The following is a 17,985-nucleotide window of genomic DNA, read 5'->3' on the forward strand; positions in this document are numbered from 1 at the left end:
GACATTAGTTAGTGATAGATTCCTTACCGACCCACCCATCCTCCCCGTTCTGCGAACCGATATCTAGGGTTAAGGTCATCCCCTTTCAGGGCCCTAGTTTCATGGCACCAGTGTTGGTTCTATCATGGCTCTGCGTATTTGGCGCGGAAAAGCTGTGTATCAGAACTGACGTCAGCGCGCATGGGCGGCGTCTAAGTACTCCGACGACGTCATTCCGGCGCTAACGATGCCGACGACGGACGCGGAGCCGCGGAAGACGCCTACCGACGCGCAGGGGTATTGCTACGCAAAAATGTCCGGATCCAGTCTGATGCCTGGGGATATTCTAAGGTAAGGAATCTATCACTAACTAATGTCTCTTACAGATATATCGTTACACAAGTAGTAACTTGTGCATCTGCCTCCTCAAAGGCTGTTTAGGCTCCTGGACTGCCTTTCTGACATTCAGGACCAGCTACACTTTGGGCCTGTTAGGTGCTTGCAGGGCCCTCTTCCACTGTTGCGTGTTACCTGCGGCTAGTCTGCTGTGCGTTGGGGTGGCTTGGCGGGCCTGAGGGAGGTCCGGAGCGAGACTATGCTGTGAGCGGTGCCCGGGCCCCCGTGATTGATTTCTTGCCCTGGTGGAGCTGCGGTAGCAGTGGTGCCAGATGCCACTGGGGGGGGGCGGTGATGGCTGCTGGGGTAAAGTTGGGAAGCCATTGGCTTAAGCATGGCTATCTCACTCTGTTCGGGGGCTCCGTCCTCCCCTTCTACCTCCCCTCCTTCAACTATTCTCTTTTGGACAGAGAGTACTCTCTCTATTGAGAGACTTGTGTTCTGCCAACTGGTCGTGCTGCCTAGTGACAAGTGGGTCCGCCTCCGGTGGGACCTCATCAGCTGCGGACTGATCTGTCTGCGGGGCCCCTGCAGAAACCCCTGTGATTTGAGCTGGGGTCTTACTTCAGTCTTTTGCTCAGTTGTTGCCTTGAGACGAGGGGACTGGCCCTGACCATCTGTGTTTTCTTCTCTCTCTGGTGTCCCCTCTCTCTTTAGACCTGACCATGGGCTGAGACAAGCCTCCTCCCCCTAGGGGGCCCAAACTAAAATGATCAATACACCACGTTGATGATCGAGACTAGAGGCGGCGCTGGGGACTCTTCCACCACCTCCACAGCATCAACACCTGTCAACCTATCAGCTATTCTCATCGCAATTCAGGCCTAAAGTGGAGGATGTTCATATTGATCTTTTCCTTCTTTGCCAGGACCATCATAAGGTGGTTGAGAGGGTCATAGAAGCTGAATTGTCGATTTCGACAACCAAGGATGACGTGGGTAGTCTCAAATGCCAAGTCTCTCAAACTCAGTATTCTGTTGTAGTCCTTACTGATAGGGCTTTGGATGCTGAAAACCGCTCACTACGGAATGACTTGCACCTAATTGGGCTGCCGGAGGAAGTGGGGGGGATCCAAACTGGAAAATTGTCTGGAAGACTGATGTGTGCTCTCCATGGTCTGACCATCGGGTCGCTTCCCATCCAGTGGTGGCACGCATCCTTCACCACAGAGACCAGGAAGCTATCCATCGGCAGTCCCTCGCCTAGCCTGATCTGCGATACTCCAATGCCAAAATTTGGATCTTTCTGGATTATACTAGGGCGTCCAGCAGAAACGCCGTACTATTGAGGTGGTCAAGCAAAACCTCTCCGTGCTCAACATCTGCTACATGCTCCTTTTCCCAGCCAGGCTCAAGGCCCCATTTGCATTTTCCACTTTCTTTGAAACCCCTGAGCAGGCCTGGAAATGAGCAACGGAGCAGAAGACACTCCATCTGCGGAGCATGGAGGATCAGGATGGAGCTGCATTGAGAGATTCACAAATTTGATAGAGACTACGAGTCGCAGATTCCTTAATGTAGAATTATCCCCAGGCGTGAGACTGGATCCAGCAACATTTTTGCCCAGTATCCCTGCTCGCCGGGGAAATGGCATCACCCGACTCCGCCCTGATGTCCGGGTACGTGACGTCAGCGAGGTCACATAAGTCCCACCCCGGCGCGCCTATGTGAGTTTTTTCCTTTTCCGCGTGCAACGCAGATCCAGACCGTGCTCCTCGCCTGTTTCGGGCCTTTCCCTTTCACTTGCTGCGTGTTGGGAACAGTGTGGGAATGCCTTTGGGCTTTAAGACATGCTCGTTTTGTGCACGACAGATGTCGGCGACGGACCCTCACCCCATCTGCAGGTGGTGTTTGAGGGACTCCACTGATTGTGAGGCGTGCCAGCAGATGAAACCAAAGTCTCGGCAGGAGTGCCGGATGAAGCTTTTCTCAGCCCGCATGCTGCGGTCGGCGGCGTCACCGCTTCCGGCCCCTTCGGAGGGTTTCAGGAATAGTCGTTTCCGTGTTCAACATCGGTCTTCCCCCAGGCCGCAAGACCATCGCTCACCTGTCGGTAAGTGTCGCAGTTTGTCCCCCGAGGGCTGGTTCCCGGCCTGTTGGGGGCACGGGCTCTTCGCTGATGGTGCGGCCCAGCGTGTGGATCCCCCTATCCTCCATTTCCCGGTGTGGGGCCGTCTAGAGCCCAGATGGAGACATTTGCGGCGGCCTTGCAGGCCTCGCTAGCTTCTCCTCCTCCTTCTGGGATGTCTGCAGATCTCTTGCCGCGTGCCTGGACCTCTGCGGCATCGCCGGTGGCTCCGGCCCCGGCGCCCACTGGCTCGGATCCAGGTTCTGAGAATGTGGTGTTGTTGGGGTGGGGCCCTTCTGGGGTCCCTCCTTCAGACCACAGCGCCTCTGCTTCGCCGCAAACTCCTGCAGGAGTCCCTGTGGTGTCGCAGTAGGTCACCGGGGCTCGGGTCGCACCACCGAGCCCATCTCGGCCCTCGGGACAGGCGGTGGCTTCGTCCGGGGCCGAGGTCATGCCGTTTAGGCGGCACCACAGTGGCTGGCGGAGGGCCCTTCTTGCCCCATCACGGGCCGAGGCTGGTGGGGATCCCTAGTCCTTCTCCGGGTCCCTCTCCATCCTTTCTGGCGCCGCTTCTTCACCGCCCCAGTTCCGGCCCAGCCCGGGACTCCTGCGCCGTGCCTTGTGGCAGAGGTCAACCCGGCATCGGATGACGATGTCCTGCCTCAGATTACGGACTCTGGGGTGCCAGAACGACGTCGGGCCATTGACTCAGCTTCGGACGCCTCTCTTCTCCAGAGGTTCGGCGCTTGCTGGTTTCATCCTCGCCGGAGACGGGTCGCCGCGTCGTGGCTTTTTCCCCAAGGTCACCTAAGGACGGCTCCTCGCCGTCATCGCGTCCACGGTCTTTGCCGGAGGCACCGCAGGTCCCTCACTCCTCGGTCCCTCTTCCTCCTTTCCTGTCCTGGCCTTTCCTTCCTCCGGTTGGCTTGGGAAACGGCCACCTCAGCTTGCAGCCGTCTCCTACTTAGGGGCTGCTTTTTCCTCCGCGGGCCCTACAGAGGCGGGCGCTGCCTTTGCGCGCGCTGTTTTCACGGCTGTGGGAATTTTGCACATGGGTGATCCAGCTGCCCTTTTCCCATCCAATCATCTTTTGGAGGTTCTCCATCAGGATTCTGGTGGTAGGGAGCTGCTGCTTCCCTTCGAGGGTTCGCTCCATTCTTCTCTTCTGGGGGCTTCTGCACCGCCACCATCCGACGCCGCTTGATCCTGTGTGTCTTTCTCTCCATCCTTCTACCAGGGGCCCTCTTATGCAGAATGTCTTCCCCTTTTTGCTGCCACAGTTGTCTCCTCCAGCGTGGGAGGCCCGTTGGCTTGACTCCTGGGGGCGCAATATGTCCTTCTCCACGAGTGCCGCTCTGGGGGCCCTTAACACTCTGTGAGTTTTGGCTAGGGCCACTTCTTCCTTGTGGGACTCGGCGGAGTCCCTTATGTCTGCCGCTTCTCAGGAGGGTGCCTGCGTTGATCTGCGGCACAATGTGTTGGATGGCTGGGAGCTGGCGGCGTTTATTCTTTGCTGCACTCTGGACATCTCGGAGGTGCTTGGACGTGCCATGGCTTCTTCGGTGGCACTTCGTCGGCATGCCTGGCTTCAGGACAGTGTGTTACCAGAGAACGTTTGAGAACGGCTGGTGGACCTTCCTTTGGTGCTTTTTTGTTCCACGCCCCTGCGGACTCTGCCGTTCAGAGGTTCTTGGCGGGGCTTCGGCCTCCTACTCCTACTCCTCCTCCTCCCCCTCCCCCTCACTGACCTGGGAGTTGATCTGGATTTTGTGAGGTGTTCTCCTGTTGGGGCGGGTCGCCCCTGCGTGTGTGTTCTGTGTGATACTGTGCATTCATGTCCCTTGGTTAGGGCGTTGGTGCTCTTGGCTGCTGGCCTGCTCTTTTTTGGATTGTGATTTTTTGGTTTTTGCTAAGCAGTGTTGGCCCTGAGATTAGGCCTTCTGTTGTTCTTATTGGCAAGCCTTCTACGGGTTCTCCGCAGGTCCTTTCTCTTTTTTCCTCTGCTGCAGAAAGTTTTTTCCTATGAGGGTTCCCATGTCTTGGGACGTAACATGCCCTATGTGGTGTTCTGGTAGCTATTATATAGCTCTCTTGTAGCAGGGTTTCCGTTCTCCCACAGAACTGTGCATAGAGATCTAGAACCTCAGTGAGTTAGGATGATCCAAAACTCATCTCAGTATCAGAAATCCCCTTACCTAGCTAGCTACAGTGTCTCATGGATCATTATGAAATGATCAATGTCTTAGACAAACCAGAACATGATCTTTAGAATACCTCAGGAATCGTGGAACACATGAGCACTCTTTCGTTATATAATCATTTCAAACCAAAACTGAGAGTCAAAGAACACACGTGCAAGTTTGAAATATTTATTATTCAATGCAAGGTTCTCAAACGCAGTATCTTGTATAATACCAAAATGCATATTATAAAAATCAGAGTTATCAGCATAGTCACTAATCCATAGTAAGCAAAAGGTGATAGCATGTTACAATGCAAAATCTATAGAAACCTGTATCACCTATATTTTGCACACCCTATTTAGCATATTATATTATATCTAAGAAGGTCTCATTCGGGTTTTAGCAGGGCGGACCCATACCTCTAAATGTCAGTAGGAGTAGATCACATCAACAGCTACCAGCTCTCTTCATGCACAGCACCAAGTGTGTTGATTCATTCCCTGTAACTCTATCTTAAACCCGCGTAGAGCCAAATGTTGGCATCAACATTATTAGTGTTATGTCTAATGTGGTGCGAGGATCAGGCCTCCCAGCAACCTTGTGTTAGGTTATTCTTAGAGTGTGCAGCTCTCAGTGTGCAGACAGTTGTACCAAGTGTACCAAGCAAAACTGATAGCATAGTAATAACATATTATTCTCAAATAAATCACATCACCGCTTCTAGGGTGAAAGCGACAACAATAAGTAGGTGTCGTGTGCAAAACTGAAGCCGAAGGAAAAATGGCTGTTTAGACATGTAATACACTCATGCTAACTTAACGCAATATATGTAATGAAGTATCCATATGACACCCCCCCCCAATGATCCGAGCACCGTCAAATATAAGGGAAAGGCAATACTAAATCAAATACATAAAATGAAAGCAAAGTTCAATAATTTTGAGCTAAAATAAGCTAAAAAAATATGTATGAATGCCTACAGTGGCCTCAATAATAAAAAAAAAAAACTTTCGAGATCAAAAGTTATCCGCCAGGTCGCCAAAATATGAAATGTAGGACCAAGTCACATCAATTCAAATGTCTGTAAGAAAAAACAAGGCACTCATCCGATATCCAAAGTCATGTGCCATATCAATGTCATTCTCTGCGACATCTCATGATTGAATTCTCCATCATCCGAACACAGTTCATCCCTCCAATTCAGCAAGGGGAAAGTCATATTCCATAACAAAGCAATCCTCCCAGTCATCTCACGATTGGACAGTATATGCAAAGTAAGCTGCAACAGCCTCCAGTATGAAATCACTGCCATCATCCGAAAATAGTTCAGCAATCCAATCCAGCAATGGGAAAGAACATACGTGCTCCTCCAGCATCGGATCCTCCTGTAACGTCAGAGGACAACTCGGTGGGTTCACCAGAACGCTGTGTGTCAGAAAAGCATGCGCCGCTGCAGAGATCTCCCATTGACCCAGTACTCCATTTATCGCTGCCAAGGCCATAACTCTTTCGCCAGAACAAATCAGCTCGTGAGCCACTACGGGGCGCATTAGCTGATCAAAATCGACGTCAGGAGCGGTCTTCAAGCATAAACACAAATCAATGGCCCAATCGAACTCGCAGCTCAGGCAATGAAACACAGGTTGGACACACGTGAAGTCAGTGAACCGAAATGATAATCTATAAGCCGTGCTCAATGCTGCAAGCGGCAATGTTCTATAATAATTAAGCATCCGATTACGACACAGTGTCAGGAGGCGTTGAACGGCTTCTTGCGCAGGATGGGCATCCATGTTTTATAAAGAAAAACAATAACAAAATGCCCGCAGCCACAGCCAGTAAAACAGGTAGTCCACCAAACAAACTTGAAAAAATAGAAAGGAAAAACGTGGGAATGATACCAAAAATGTTCTCAAATGTAGTCAGGAGGCCACTGCTAACCAATTTAAAAAAATGTGCGAGCCCAGTCGTGGAAGATGCATTAAAGATCTGGTGCACCAGCTCACAGAAATGAAACAGCAAGTCAGTATTTAAAAGTGCCTGCACCTCTGTGCGTGTGTTAGCTATGTGAAGGACATAATTTTCCCGGGCCGAACTCAGGGTCACTTGTTTTTGAGACAAAAGGGCCCTTATTCTGCTTAAACCATTGAACTTCGCTTTCAAGGTTGGTATTCGTGGCCAGATGGAGACATCTGAAGACCCATGCGTGGGTGGATATAAAACGTTTTTGCAACACACCACACGCTCTGATACAGTTACCACATAAGCCACACCAATTAATAACCCACAACATACCTCGTTGTTTAAAAGCAAATAACTACCATTTGTCAATAATGTAAATGTGGGAACTACTGCTGGAACTGGCGTGCCTTTTAAAACACATGCTAAATTTGGCCGGTCCTGATTACAAGAACTGTGTAACTGAATGTGTCTGCATATTAATGAATGGTCAGGTGACTGTGTGCATTCCTCACCATTAAGATTTACTTCTTTTACATCCTTCAGACATCTGTATGTGTATGGTAATGACCACGCCTCATGGAGGAATGCATTGCCTAGTGGTTCATATCGTCCTATAGCAATATACCGCATACAATTAGTAAATTTGTATAAAGGAAATGGTAATGTAATTCATCCATGAATAAGCCACGTAGCAGTAGTGGTTTCAGCAACAGAGAAAGGTAAGGATTCTAGCTTCTCAATATGTAACATATAAAATGATGCATCACGCATTGAAAGCAGGCGTTGCTTTTCAGTCAAATTAAAAGGGGCAAAAAGGGACGAAACATTCAATGAGCTCCAGGGAACTCGACCAGACTTAAGTGTCTGTAAGGTCCATGCAAACTGCATTACAGAGCGTAATTGATTCTGACCATGGTATAACGTGGACACTTCATCATGCACAATATCAACAACAGAAGAAACAATATTGTCCAACGTGTAAATTCTGGAAGAAAGCATGTTAATACTGTTATCGACCACCGCAAGCAATTTTTCCAAATTTGCTTGATCAATAGCTCTCAGGCATTTAGCTGCCTCAATCTGTGAAAATTTCCAAATTTCATTGTACACAGCATAAATCCAGCGTTTAGACCTACCCTTAGCCGGGCCTTTTATAAAATCATTCAGCTCTATATTCTCATTCAACTGGGACAGATGCAGTTTAACTGCAGCCAAAGTGGAATGTTGTAACCAGTTCTGACACAATTTGCCCACTGAATAAGTAGTAACAGTGTGATCTGTTTCAAAACGGGGATCTGGCCTGCTTTGTGTAAAACCTTCAGACAAACCCAAAAAACGACGTTGGCAAGAATCAGAGCTTCTTTGCCACAAAAGCCACCCCTCCGGATCAAAACTGGTAATATTAAAGGAGGAATTGTGCAATAGGGCTTGTACCTCACTTATGGACAATGTAGTGAAATTATTCCAACCTGAATATTCTTCCAAATCAGGGATAGTCGGTGCATTCAATTTTTTAGATGTAGCCAATCCAAAGCATGTTGTTTGGGAAACGGTAGAATTTAAAAACAACATGTGATTCGGGATGAGACATGCACGATGCAAAGCCTCAGTGCCTTGTACCTGCCAATCTTTGGTACCCCAAACCGATTTAAGGTCAATAACCTAGAAAGGACTTCGAATACAGCAATTTTGTATCGGTAAGTCTAACTTTGGACATGAATTTCTGTGTCACTTTAAAATAAAACGACTCAGGATTCGATTGATTAAAGTATGTAAAATAAGAGTATTTTCCCAGAAATGTACTAGAGCTCCCTTGTAAAGGAGCAGGGCAATGTTCCCACTGTGTGTAATTCACAGGAACCCTCCTGGAACTTGTTTTATGTAAGAAATGATTACCATAATGTTGAAAGCAAAACAAATCACCATAATTGACAGAATCTAAGTAAGAATCCTCAGCATCAAAGGCCGCATAATATTTCAAATCAGAGAACAATGCTTCTACGGCCTGAAGATCCCAATCATCAGAACGAATATTTTGTTTAATCACATCCCCCATGTTTACTCTAAGCACATTCGGAACATTAATAACTTCTGTGGGGCCATGAATCTGAAACCTAACCGCATCCCACACAATCCCATCAAGGACAGGCCAAGCAGTAATTTCTAATAAAAGAGAGAGGGACCCCGAAACCAAAGGGATGGGGTTCCACAATTGACGTTAGTCAGAAAGAAATTCCCTTTGGGTAAGGTAACAATAGTACAAAAATACTTTCAAACAACCATTTAAGCCACCCATATATCACACAGAAGCAATGTAGACAGATGAGACCAACAATATATGTGAAAACACTCTAAAAATATGTTTAAATTATAAAAACAATTTATTAAGGATCCATTACATTAAATAAAAACAGAATCAAAAATTGGGAAACACACAAAGACGGTACAATAATCAATAAAAACCACATTCAAATAAAAAGGAGTATGCAGGGAAAAAGGATAGAACTCAATAAAAAAGCACAAATTTGAATTCCTCCTTGGTTTGTTTTCCCAGATTCACTCCTTAGGCGTCGACTCGTTTCGGCGGAGTATTCATTTTAATCCGCCTTCATCAGGACAGTAATAACGTTTCCCAAATAAATTCTGAAATTAAATAAAACCAATCTTAAGCTTGCTTGCTAGAGACGGAGGATCCACTTACTATATAGAAATCTAATAACACTTTTTAAAAAACCGTGATGTTTCCAATTCATTATGTTAACACACATATATATATACATTGCTTCCAAACAAGAACACATAGTACATAAATCACGCTCATATAGATATGCATAATCTGATAATAATAATACAACATTTTTTATAATAGTCGCATCATTTAAGAACAAGCAGTAATTTCTACTGTAGTTAAGTCTCGTTTTAGTCTGTGTGCTGAATGTGAGGAGGAAAGAGGGGCCAATGTTCCATTAAGGTACCGAATTCCTGTTCTTTCTTTGACATAATGGCCATCGATCAGGCGGAAAAAATAAAACACAAAACCAATTGACATAAAAAGATAAAATGAAAATAGTATCAGCCAAACATATGTCCAAGGTGGAATTAAAAAATGTTTTTTAAATAACGTGGTATATTTTGCAATAGTCGATGGTTTCTTTGAAAGTTCCGAATCAGAGTCAAAAGAGAATCTGGACTGGTTAGCCAAACGAGCTTGTAAATCAGGCATTGATAAATCAGCAGGATATGCATAGGTCAGCTCATCAATGTTAGTAACAGGAATAGTATTTAATAAAGGACTGGATATAGCAGGCATCTCGAGGGACACCTCCTGTTCTGCACCAGATGTAATAGCCAGCACAGAGTGCCTCACCATGGAAGGACAGGATACAGCCGGTGTCATGCTATGAAGAATCGGCCACCCTGTGTGCCTTGACATTGTCAATAGAAATAAATCTGTTTTCTTTACGACCTGGAAGTGGTGGTAATATGACTGTTCTTGTGCCCTTCACTCCAAGAACTCGAACCGGTACTCGATATGAGGGACCAAACTCTTTCTTGTTATCGATCTTCTCCCAAACCAGTTCTCCAACTTGGGGTAGCCAGCCAACTACCGGGATCTGCAACGCATCATCCGACGTGGAGGGCAAGTGTTCCTTAGCAAGACTGTCTCTGGTCTTTTGTAGATCCTGTAAAACATTGCAATGTTCATCTACGTCAAAGGCCGCGGCCTGGGCCTGGCAGTCTAAACCATCGAGGTCAGGGACGTACATCTTGATACCAAAGAGCATTTCGTATGGGGTCCGCCCACCCAGAGACCTTCTAGGGAGATTATTAAGCGCACGCTGCACGTCATTGAGGTGGGCCAGCCAGTTTCTACCAGTGCCTATAACTCGGGCTGTCAAAGATTGCTTTAAGTCGCGGTTCATTCGTTCTACTACACTATTGCCCTCGGGCCTGTAGGGACTTGAAAACTTGACTTGGACTCCCAACGAAACCATAGCATCCTTGTACGCCTTAGAGGCGAAAGCCGGACCCTGGTCCGAATGGAAAGTACCACAGGCAAAAATTCCCACAAAGACACGCAAATCCTTAATGACAGTCCGCGAATCAGCGCTTCGATGTGGCCATACCCACACAAAGCGTGTGCATGAGTCAACTGCTACTAAGATGTATTTATACGCAGTATCAGAAGAAAAAGGACCGCAGTGATCCAAATAAACGCAACCAAGCGGTTTATTAGAGATGTACAACTGTGTCTGAGGCGGGCGCGCAGCAGTAGAAGGCTTAATCTGCTGGCAAATGTCACACAGAAGGACATAATCGCGCGTCTGTTTGTACAGTCCCCGCCACCAGAACCTTTGTTGTAGCTGAGTTACCGTGGCTGAGACGCCCGCATGCGCAGACGCCACACCTTCATGAGCCGCTGTAATCAGAGAAGCCCTGCGATCCGAGTTGGGAACTAGACGTTCGCCAACTTCAGGAATTTTCACATAAGGAACCTTATCGGGACTTAAGTGGTATGTGTACTTCGAAGGGAACCCCGCAGGATATTTACCTCCCTTCTCCGTGGCAGCAACAGCCGCCAAGATGTCATCATCTATTTTGCTTTTGGACCTTGTGACTGCTGCAACTAAGAATTTGATACTTCAGACTTCGCTGCCTCATCAGCAAGCGAATTTCCAACAGCGTGGACCCCCACGCGCTGATGGCCGAGAGTATGAATCACAAACACGAGCGGCAGATTCTCTTTAAGTTCCGCCACTCGGACCCAGATCATTTTATGTTTTATTGTGCTACCTTTGGAATCACGAAAATCATTCTGAATCCAAAAGAACAAGTTCTCATTGTAAGACTGGACACAGTAGTAAGAATCACTTACGATTAAAGTCGTCACACTAGGATCAGCGTACTCCAATGCGAGCATCAGAGCACGAAGCTCTGCTAATTGTGCGGTGCAGTCTCCTAGTGTTTGCGTGTGCACGACACTGGACTTGAACTCATCGTTCACCATGGCACCGACCACAATGGCGCATGCGGAAACGTAGGCATGTTTAGAGCCATGCGCAACCTGCGCCGAACCATCAGTGTAAATGATACAATGGAAATCCTCCAACGGCCGCATCGCTAAAGGAGCAGGATGAACAAATTCATACTGTAAATACTCCTGCGACCGCAAAGCGGCGTCAAAAATAAACGTGACATCCTGGGATGTCAAGGATGTAGCCCACTGAATCCACCGAGGGTGCAAAGCTTTAGAATTTGGTACACTGGCTTTCGTGACTGCCTCCAAGGCAGGACACGGGGTAACAACCAACATGCGTTTTCCTTGTGACAGGGCACGTTCCTTAAGAATTGCCATCTGTACAGCCGTTAAAACTTTCTCCACAGTGGAAAAACGCAGTTCAGCCGAAGTGTACAAGTGTGACTTGTAAGCAATAGGCACTGTATCTCCTTCATTAAAAGTCAGGTACGTGAAACCCACCGCCCCAGGGATAATTCTTATCACTAGGTTGGTCTGGTTATCACGAGTCTGTAAGTAGTCAGATGCGAGCAAATCCGCCTGCAGTGACTGCAGAATCGCCGAATGCTCAGGCAGCCAGCATGATTTGGAAAAAGATGGTTGTATCAAAGCATACAAAGGCTTGATACGCTGGGCATATTCCGGAATGTAAGTCCTCCCGAAATTTAAAAAACCCAGTAAAGACTGTAATTTTTTCAGCGTTGTCGGAGAGCGCAACTGCGCGCACTTCTCCAGGAAGTGAGGAGCCAACCCCTTTCCTTCGTGGTTAAGTTCATAACCCAGAAACAACACTGTGTACTCCGCAATGTGTGATTTTGCAAAGTTAAACTTGTAACCCATGTCTGCAAAGTTACAAATTATGCTGTTTACTCGACACAGATGCTCCCAAAGTTCGTCGTCTGTGAGATAAATGTCATCCACATAAGAACAAGCAACTGGATCGAAGCTCTCCAAAAGAGAGACTATGCGGGCGGAAAATACTCCAGGACTATTCTTATAGCCCATTGGGAGTCGTTTAAACATTTTTTGTACACCGCCGCACGTAAAACTGGTCCATTGGGAACTTAGACCATCTAATCTGTGTGCATAAAAACCATTGGAAATGTCAAGCGTGGTTTTGAACCGTTTACGCTCAAGACTATTCACTAGGGCAGAGCCGTGAGTATTCTGTACTGCACAGTTACGGCAATGCGAGTTCAAATGCCGATAATCCAAAACCAGACGATATGAGCCGTCCGGCTTGTTCACAGTAAAAAGGGGGTTATTCATTGGTGACACACACGTTTCAATTACACCTTGATATTCCAATTGTTCAAGGATAGCCGCGACAGAAGCTTTAGCTTCACGCCGTATGGGATACTGAGGTTGTGGCTGCGGTTGAGACCGTAAAGGAATCTCATGGCTAGGGGACAATTTATCCCAGCCACACTGATTTCGGTACACAGCCGGCGCAAGCGCCAGAGCCCACTCTTCTGCAAAATGCAGCGCTTCCACTCTCGATACAGTGTGCGCGAAACTGGGGAGGATCACCTCCTCCCCTCGCGGAGCTGCGAGAACAAAAGGTGGGGGCCAGTCAGCCTCCGAAAGTAAAATGTCATACGTAGACGAAAGATTTTCCCAAAATACCCCTTTTACAGTTCGCTGCATGTCACCTTCTATTAACAGGACAATTTCAAAAAGTCGTTCAGGGGGAGCAACATGTGTATCAGCCGTTTCAATCACAACATAAGTGTCAGTCGCTGTCACCTTCAACAGTGGACGGAGGGCCTCTCTCACTATGGTAATCTCCGCCGCGCTGTCCAGCAAGGTCAGAGCCCACGTCAGATTCCGAAGCCGCGTTCTCACTATCTGGGGCATATCGATGCGCCGTTAAGGCTGCGACCTTCTTCTTGGCAAACTGCGGTCTCTTGGGCGTAGAGTCGTCCCGCTGTTCTCCTTCACCTCGCGGGCGGGGCTGACCACGTCCTTGCTGGCCACGCCTGCCCCTGCCGCCCCCTCCACCACCGGTTGACGGAGCCGATGAGTCCTGAAAGGAACGAGGAGAGCGTTGGTCAGAAGCCTGAAATCTCTCAGGCGATTTAATCGTCGCGCGATCGCGCAAATCATAAACTCGATCCGACTGCGCAGGCAGCGAAGGCGCAGGACTAGAAACCTGTGTCTGCTGTTGTTGTTGTTGCTGCTTACCCTGATTCTGCTTTTTCGGCCAATTTTGTTTTTTGGACTTGGGTTGTCCACCCGTTACCGAAGACTGTCCCTGGGGCTGTTTCTTCTCCTTTTCAGAAAAAGCCTTTACACCCTTAGAAGTGCGGGCAACCATTTTATAAGCCGCCACAATAATCCTTGCTAACTGAAGGGGTTTATCGGCATCGGGAACTAACGCCAGAGCATTGGCCACCTGAAAGTTCACTGCATCCCCCTTGACATTCGCAAGGATTAGTTCGCAAACCACATCAAAGGAGCCACTCAGGCGCATACCCAATTCAACCGCCGACTCTGGTCCGTGATCATCTTGAACACGTTTAAGGACTGCAGACAGGTTGGACACAGTCGGGGTGCCATAGCACCTCGAATAAACCGCTGCAAAAGTCTTACCCCATGTTTCACAGTCAACAAGTTCAGGGGCTAAATCTTTCGGTAAACTGAGCGTAAGAATCCGGTGTTTTTCACCAGGAGTCGTATTAGGAAACACAGCCTCCAGCTGGTCGAATTTCTCGGCAAGCCAGAAAGGAAAATCATCCTTATCCTGGGGCTTCTTGCCCATCACGGAATTCACCATGACAGGACTGATTTTCAAACCAGCCTGTTCCGCTCGAAGCTGCGCACCCGCAGGGGCTGCGCCATGAACATTACGACCAATGTAATGAACAAGCGCCCTAATTACTTCAACCGCGACTTCATGAAGACGCCGCAGGTCACCCACATTACAAGTGGCGCGATTAGGATGAGGAGTAAATCCACCCAAAGCGGGCCAACTTGTGCCCGGAATGGACAAAGGACCTAACCTCGGAATGGTCAAAGAATGGGGTAGGGCGCCACCAAACCAAACTCCGTGCTGCCAAACATCTATAGGTACTTCCAGTGCCCTGTACGGAGCATAAGCCACCGGTACAGCCGAGGCAGTGTATGAATGGAACACACCAGAATTAGCGTCCACTGCCGGAAATGTCACCCATGAATAAAACAATTCGTACGGGTACGCATGTTCCGCACTCACCACTAGAACCACAGCTAAGCCATCCACAGGGACATTATATGCCCGCAAGTGGTCACGAACCGCAATGCGGCTATGCTGTGGGATGTCCACGGCCATGTTAGCACAGGAAGAGAAAAAAGACAAAGAACACTTTGTAGCACAACTGGGTAGTAAGTCAAAGAAACCGTTTTAGAAGAATTCAAGCTTGAAAAGACCTATTTTTAAAATAGGTAGGTTTTTCCGACACCACCGTTTTCCGGAAACGGGAATGAAGGTGTTAAGGTTTGAATGATATACTACTCGAGTGTCATGATATAAGGCCAACAACGTACGGGCGCCATGTAGCAGGGTTTCCGTTCTCCCACAGAACTGTGCATAGAGATCTAGAACCTCAGTGAGTTAGGATGATCCAAAACTCATCTCAGTATCAGAAATCCCCTTACCTAGCTAGCTACAGTGTCTCATGGATCATTATGAAATTATCAATGTCTTAGACAAACCAGAACATGATCTTTAGAATACCTCAGGAATCGTGGAACACATGAACACTCTTTCGTTATATAATCATTTCAAACCAAAACTCAGAGTCAAAGAACACACGTGCAAGTTTGAAATATTTATTATTCAATGCAAGGTTCTCAAACGCAGTATCTTGTATAATACCAAAATGCATATTATAAAAATCAGAGTTATCAGCATAGTCACTAATCCATAGTAAGCAAAAGGTGATAGCATGTTACAATGCAAAATCTATAGAAACCTGTATCACCTATATTTTGCGCACCCTATTTAGCATATTATATTATATCTAAGAAGGTCTCATTCGGGTTTTAGCAGGGGGGACCCATACCTCTAAATGTCAGTAGGAGTAGATCACATCAACAGCTACCAGCTCTCTTCATGCGCAGCACCAAGTGTGTTGATTCATTCCCTGTAACTCTATCTTAAACCCGCGTAGAGCCAAACGTTGGCATCAACATTATTAGTGTTATGTCTAATGTGGTGCGAGGATCAGGCCTCCCAGCAACCTTGTGTTAGGTTATTCTTAGAGTGTGCAGCTCTCAGTGTGCAGACAGTTGTACCAAGTGTACCAAGCAAAACTGATAGCATAGTAATAACATATTATTCTCAAATAAATCACATCACCGCTTCTAGGGTGAAAGCGACAACAACAAGTAGGTGTCGTGTGCAAAACTGAAGCCGAAGGAAAAATGGCTGTTTAGACATGTAATACACTCATGCTAACTTAACGCAATATATGTAATGAAGTATCCATATGACACTCGTGTGCTGGGGAGGTGTGGTCGTCTTCGGGCCTCTGCTCTCTGTGGCGTCACGGTATGTCGCTGGTGCGTTCCACTTGCTGAAGGTTTGGGAATGGCTCACGCTGTGCCCCGGGCTGTCCTTCTCCGGGGTAGCTGCATTGTTGGCCTGGTCTGGCCTGCTGTCTGCGCTCTGGCGTCATAGCTCTGCCTGGTTCTGCTTCTTTGTGTTTAGGCCGTGTGTACGGACTGCTCCTTTGGGGTGTGTCCGGGGCCTTCTTGGTCTTCCTGGCCCCTGTCTGCGGCTGGCGGCTGGCTGTCCTGGGCGCACCGTTCCGTGCGTTGTCCGCAGCGGGCTGTGCCTGTGGTGCCGACCTGCTGTTCTTTTGTATCTCTGTGCCTTCTGGCACTTTGGCGGGACGGTCCTCCTTGCCTTGTCCGTTGCTTGAGGGTGGGGTGTCGGTCATCTTTCAATGGGCCCGGTCTTCAGTTCTCCCTCTCCTCCTGGGGTGGCGGTAGTTCTGGAGTTTCTTGAGTTTCTTGTGCCTCCTCGGGCGCTGTCTGTCCCTGCGGGGTGGTGGGCGGTTTCCCCTGGGCGACCTCGGGCTCCCCATCTGCTACGCCTGCCTTATTGCAGAAGGCGTCTCTCTTTTGTCGATTGCCTTCACTCTGCCTCTTTTTCTCTAGGTTGCTCTTCTTCCTAGGTGCTCCTCTTCCTTGCTTGGGCCTTGGGGCTCCTGGTGGAGAGTCTTGATACCTTGAATGGGTGTGGGTCGCTTGGGCCTCCCTTCGCCTTGCCCTCATTTCTCCTGCTGTTTGACGGCGGGCTGCCTCTCTTCTTGTCTTCCCGCATCCCTTCTGGGGTTGGGGGTCTTCTGGATGCAGGGGGTTCCCTTGCCTGGGAGGGGACAGGCTTATTTTCCCTGTCTGATAGCCTTGTTCCCTGTGGGACTCTCTATTATGTCCAGGCTGGTGGGGTCCTCTAGCAGGCCCTACTTCCCCTTTTGATATGGCTAAGGTATCTATTCTACGTTAAGGAATCGAGGGCTAGTAGTCTCTATCAGATGTACGAGTTACTTACCTTCGGTAATGGTGTATCTGTGTAATCCCTGGCTGACCTCGGGATCGGATTCTGGCGTGGAACCAAGATCTGTGACCTATAGTACAACAGTAAAGCACCAACAGACCGTATGAAAGTTATAAGGCTTTATTGGATAAACAATAAAGCTCCAGTTAAAGCAATCTAAAGTCATGAACCAATGAAAAACAGGTTCCTAGTCACCCAAAACAACAAACATGAACTCATACCGTCCTCTGCATGAATGCCGGTCCCGGCACTCCCCAACGGAGGGCACTGTGCTATGTAATGGCCGACAATGTCAATCGAGCTTTGTCGATTTGGGTCCGGCGTCCGAGCGGTGCCGCTCGGCGCCGTATCCGAAGCCGTTTAGCGATTTCTATTTCTATGACCCGGCCCGATCCTTTGAGCCTCAGTACCAGGCGATGGGTGACGAAGGGGTTTGGGAGGGGTCTGAGGACCCTCTGGCACATGAGTGTCAGTCTTCTGCGGACTGGACAGGAGAGCTTGGGGAGGCCAGTGGTCTGGACACTTCGCCCGACACTGGTTTTGTCTCCCCTCCTAGCGTGGCTAAGGAGGAGGGGGGGGCTTATAGCGTGGTGCTGATGAGGGCGGCAGAGGCCTTGGGCCTTGAGCTCCCCATCGCGGCCGTGAGGACTAACCTCCTCACTGAGGTCCTTAAACCGCAGTCAAGCTCGGCTGAGCCTCTGCTGCCCTTTAATGAGGCCTTATCTGACGTTCTTCTGGGCACTTGGTCCAAGCCCGCTACAGGTCAGCCTGTGGATAGGAACGTGGCCAGGCGCCACCGCCCGGCTCTGGGTGACCCTTGCTTTCTGTCTACCCACCGC

Source organism: Lissotriton vulgaris, chromosome 9 (assembly GCF_964263255.1).
Source record: "Lissotriton vulgaris chromosome 9, aLisVul1.2, whole genome shotgun sequence".
NCBI classification, from domain to species: domain Eukaryota; kingdom Metazoa; phylum Chordata; class Amphibia; order Caudata; family Salamandridae; genus Lissotriton; species Lissotriton vulgaris.